Source organism: Globicephala melas, chromosome 12 (assembly GCF_963455315.2).
Source record: "Globicephala melas chromosome 12, mGloMel1.2, whole genome shotgun sequence".
NCBI lineage: Eukaryota > Metazoa > Chordata > Mammalia > Artiodactyla > Delphinidae > Globicephala > Globicephala melas.
In genome coordinates this window covers 7,935,643-7,941,230 of record NC_083325.1, presented here as the reverse complement: position 1 = coordinate 7,941,230, position 5,588 = coordinate 7,935,643, and the positions used below count along the sequence as shown (strand labels likewise).

Genomic DNA, 5,588 nt, shown 5'->3' with positions numbered 1-5,588 from the left:
TTCCAAACTGGCTGCACCCTTTTGTATTATTACCAGCAATGAAAGAGTGTTCCTCTTGCTCTACATCTTTGCCAGCATTTGGTGCTGTGTTTTGGATTTTGGCCATTCTAATAGGTGTGTAATGGTATCTCATTGCTTTAATTTGCGTTTCCCTCATGCCATGTGATGTGGAACATATTTTTGTGTGCTTATTTACCATCTGTATGTCTTCTTGGGTAAGGTGTCTGTTCAGGTGTTTGACCCATCTTTTAATTGGGTTGTTTGTTTTCTTTTTTTCTTTTCTTTTTTTTAAAATATGGAACGCTTCACGAATTTGCATGTCATCCTTGCACAGGGGCCATGCTAATCTTCTCTGTATTGTTCCAATTTTCGTATATGTGCTGCCAAAGCGAGCACTTCTTTTTTTTTTTAATAAATTTATTTATTTTTATTTAGTTATTTTTGGCTGCATTGGGTCTTCATTGCTGCATGCAGGCTTTCTCTAGTTGCTGCAAGTGGGGGCTACTCTTCATTGTGGTGTGTTGGCTTCTTATTGTGGTGGCTCCTCTTGTTGTGGAGCACAGGCTCTAGGCACACGGGCTTCTGTAGTTGTGGCATGGGGGTTCAGTAGTTGCAGCTCGTGGGCTCTAGAGCGCAGGCTCAGCGGTTGTGGCACACGGGCTTAGTTGCTCTGCAGTATGTGGGATCTTCCTGGACCAGGGATTGAACCCATGTCCCCTGAATTGGCAGGCGGATTCTTAACCACTGCGCCCCAGGAAGTCTCAGGTTTTTGGTTTTCTTATTATTGAGTTTTAAGAGTCATTTGTTTTCACAGAGCAAACATTTTTAATTTTAATGAAGGCCAGCTTATCAATTCTTTCCCTTATGGATTGTGCTTTTGGTGTTGCATCATCACCATACCCAAGGTCATCTAGGTTTCCTCCTATATTATCTTCTAGGAGTTTGAGTTTTGTGTTTTACATTTAGTTCTCAAATCCATTTGGAGGTAATCTTTGTGAAAGGTATAATGTCTGTGTCTGGATTTGGGTTTTTTGGGGGGGTGGCATGTGAATGTCTAGTTGTTCTAGCACCATTTGTTGAAAAGATTATCTTTGCTCCATTATATTGTCTCTGCTTTTTTTGTCAAAGATCAGTTAACTATACACACACACACACACACACACACACACACACACATACATATACATATATGGGTTTATATCTGGGCTCTCTATTCTATTCCATTGATTTGTCTATTCTTCCACCAACACCACACTGTTTTGATTACTGTAGCTTTATCATAAGTCTTGAAGTTGCATAGTATCAGTCTTCCAACTTTGTTCTCCTTCATTATTGTGTTGGCTATTCTGAGCCTTTTTCCTCTTCATATAAACTTGAGAATTAGTTTGTCAGTATCCACAAAATAAGTTTTTGGGATTTTGATTTGGATTGTGTTGAATTTATGAATTAAATTCATGAATCCGTGAATCAAGTTGAACCTATAAATCTATATATCAACTAATATCTTAACAGTATTGAGTCTCCCTATCCTGAACATGGAATATCTCTCCATTTATTTAGTTCTTCTTTGATATCTTTCATCCGTTTTATAGTTTTCCTCAAATCTTGTACATACCTTATTAGATTTGCCTATTTCATTGAGCACTAATGTAAATGGTTATATGTCTTTAATTGCAAATTTTACTTGTTCGTTGCTGGTATATAGGAAGGCAATAGACTTTTGTGTATTAACCTTGTATCCTGCACTTTGCTATAAACTTTTATTAGTTCCAGGAGGGTTTTTTATTTTGTTCATTTGCTTGTTTGTCTTTGTCAGTTCTTCCAGATTTTCTACACAATTATGTCATCTACATATAAACACAAGTTTACTTCTTCCTTCTCAATCTGTGTATATTTTCTTTTCTTTCTGCATTTGCTAGGACTTCCAATATGATGTTGAAAAGCAAAGGTGAGAGGGGCAGACATCTTTGCCTTGTTCTTGATCTTAATGGGAAAACTTCAAACTTCTTCCCATTAGGTATGATATTAGCTGTAGGTTTTTGTAGATATTTTTTATCAAATTGAGGAAATTCCCCTCTAATCTCAGTTCCCTGAGAGTTTTTATCATGAATGGTGTTGGATTTTGTCAAATGCATTTTCTGCTGTATCCATTGATATCATTATGTGATTTTAATTCTTTAGCCTGTGATTACATTGATTTTTGCATATTGAAACAGTCTTGCATACCTGGGATAAATCTCACTTGGTTGTGCTGTATGATTATTTTAATACACTGCTGAATTGATTTGCTAATATTTTGTTGGGGATTTCTGCATCTATGTTCATGACAGATATTGGTCTGTCGTTTTTTTGTACTGTCTTTTTTTTTTTTTGGCGTTAAGGTAATGCTGGTCTCATTGTATGAGTTAGGAAATATTCTCTCTGATTCCATCCTCTGAAAAAGATTGTATAGAATTAGTGTAACTTCTTCCTTAAATGTTTGCTGAAATTCACCTGTGAACCCATCTGTGTCTGGTGCTTTCTGTTTTGGAAGATTAGTAGTTGTTGATTTTATAATACAATAGAAAGAGGCCTATTGAGATTTATCTATTTCTTGTGTGAGTTTTAGCAGATTGTGTCTTTCAGGGAATTGGTCCATTTCACCTAGGTTATCAAATTTGCAGGGACAGATTTGTTTATATTATTTCTTTATTATCCTTTTAATGTCCACAATCTGTAGTGATGTTTCCTCTTCCATTTCTGTAAAATAGTTTGTGTCCTCTCTTTTTTTCTTAGCCTGGCTAGAGGTTTATCAAATTTGTTTTTTTCTAAGAGCCAGCTTTTGGTTTGGTTGATTTCTCTCTATTGATTTCCTACTTCCAGTTTCATTGATTTCTGCTCTAATAATTATTATTTCTTTTTTTCCTGCTTGTTTGGATTTAATTTTCTCTTGTCCAACTTTCCTAAGGTGGATGATTTATTTAGACCTTCTTTTCTAATATATGCATTCAGTACTATAAGTTTCCTTTTAAGCAGTGCCTTTGCTGCATCCCATACATTTTTTAAAATTAATTTTTATTGGTGTATAGTTGATTTACAAAGTTGTGTTAGTTTCTGGTGTACAGCAAAGTGAATCATTTATACTTATACATATATTCACTCTTTTTTAGATTATTTTCCCATAGAGGTCATTACAGAGTATTGAGTAGAGTTCCCTGTGCTATACAGTAGGCTCTTATTGGTTATCTATTTTATATATAGTAGTGCATCCCATAAATTTTGATAAATTGTATTTTCATTTTCATTTAGTGAAAATATTTAAACATTTCTCTTGAGACTTCTTTGACTCATGTGTTATTAAGAATGTGTTGTTTAATCTCTGGGGATTTTCCACCTATCTTTTTGTTATTGATTTCTATTTTGATTCCACTGTAGTCTGAGAGCAGACATTTATATGATCTCTACTTTTTAAATTTGTTAAGGTGTACTTTATGGCCCAGAATGTGTTCTATCTTGGTGAATGTTCCATGTGAGAAGAGTGTGTAATCTGCTGTTGTTCAATCAGGTAGTTTATAGATATCAATGATACTTAATTGATTGATGGTGCTGTTGAGTTCAACTATGTCCTTACTGATTTTTCTGCCTGCTGGATCTCTCCATTTCTGATAGAGGAGTGTTAAAGTCGTCAATGATAATAGTGGATTCACTTATTTCTCCTTGCAGTTCTGTCTGATTTTTTGCCTCACATACTCTGATGTTTCAATGCACATGCAAATTAAATTGTCATGTCTTAGATTATGTAAGTCTCCTTTCTATCTTTGACAACTTTCCTTGCTCTGAAGTCAGCTCTGCCTGAAATTAATATAGCTAGTCTCAGTTTCTTTATGATTAGTGTTAGAATGGTATATCTTTTTAAAGATTAACATTTAATCTATATGTGTCTTTATATTTAAAGTGGGTTTCTTGTAGACAACACAGTTGGGTCTTTTGTAAAAATCCAGTCTTACAATCTCTGTTAATCAGCATATGTATACCACTAATCTTTAAAGTGACTATTGATATAGTTGGGTTAATAGTTATAATATTTGTTTTTCTATTTTTTTTGTTCTTTGTCCCTATTTTTGTCTTCCACATTTTTTCTGTCATTTGTGGCTTTAATTGAACATTTTATGATTCCATTTTCTCTTTCCTAGCATATTAGTTATACTATTTTTTTTAAGAGTTTGCTGTAGAGTTTGCAATATACGTTTACAACTAATCCCAAATCCAATTTCAAATAACACTGTACTGCTTCACAGGTACTGTAAATACCTTATAATAACAAAATAATCCTAATTCCTCTCTTCTATCCCTTGCATCATTGCTGTCATTCATTTCACTTACACATAAGCATACACAAGCATATGTGTGTACACACACAAGCATACATAGACGAATAAGGTATTGCTCTTATTAACAAATTGTCATCTTTAGAACAATTAAGAAAAAAAAGTCTTTATTTTACATATTCCTTCTCTGATCTTCTTTCCTTATTGGATCCAATTTTCCATCCTACATTATTTTCTTTCACTCTAAAGAACTTTTAACATTTGCTGCAAGGCAGGTCTACTGGCAACATATTTCCTCAATTCTGTTTGTCCAAAAAGGCCTTTATCTCTCCTTCACTTTTGAAGGGTAATGCGACAGGGTACAGCATTTTAGTTTTGTGGTCTTTTTTCTCCCAACATTTTCATTTCACTATATTCTCTTCTTGTTCACCTGGTTACTGAGGAGAAGTCTGTAATTCTTAACTTACCTACAGAAGAGTGAAAGGTATTTTTTCCTTCTGGCTTCCTTCAGGATTTTTTTCTCTATCTTTGATTTTTCTGTAGTTTGAAAATGATAGGCCTCAGTGAAGGTTTTTGTGTTTTGTTTTGTCTAGCATTTTTCCTTCTTGGTGTTCTCTGAGATTTCCTGGATCCATGGTTTGGTATCTGATATCAATTTTTGGGAAAATTTCAGTCATTATTGTTTCAAATATTTCTTCCGTTCCTTTCTCTTTTCTCCTTCTGGTATTCCCACCATGCTTATGTTACACCTTTCATAGGTGTCCCACAGTTCTTGGATTTTCTGCTTATTTTTTTTAGCCCTTCTCCCCTTTTTTCCCTCTTTTTCAGTTTCGTGGGTTTCTATTGCAATATCATTAAGCTCAGATATTCTTTCCTCATCCATGTCTACTAGTCTACTAATAAGTCCATCAGAAGTATTCTTTATCTGTGTTACAGTGTTTTTGATCTCTAGTATCTATTTTGTTCTTTCCTAAACTTTAGGTATCTCTGCTTACATTGCCCACCTGTTCTTGTATGCTGTCTACTTTATCCATTAGAGCCCTTAACATAATAATCATGGTTTTAAAAATCCTAGTTAATAATTCTGACACTCTGTGATATCTAAGTCTGGGTTTTATGCTTGCTCTGTCTCTTAAAATTGTGGGGTGTTTTTTTGTTTTTTTACTGTTCTCATTTAATTTTTTCTTGATAGCTGAGCATGATGTTCTGGGTAAGAGGAACTGTTGGAAACAGGCCTTTAGTAGTGTTGTGATAAGGTTTGGGAGGAGCAAAAACATTTTA

General features: G+C 34.3%; 1 non-coding gene across 1 annotated transcript; it reads right to left on the bottom strand.

The window, feature by feature from the left end:
* Positions 1-289: 289 nt before the first annotated feature.
* LOC115843186 (U6 spliceosomal RNA) lies at positions 290-396 on the bottom strand. Its single transcript, XR_004035638.1, has one exon. It is a non-coding gene; the product is annotated as a U6 spliceosomal RNA (small nuclear RNA).
* Between the last annotated feature and the right edge of the window lie 5,192 nt (positions 397-5,588).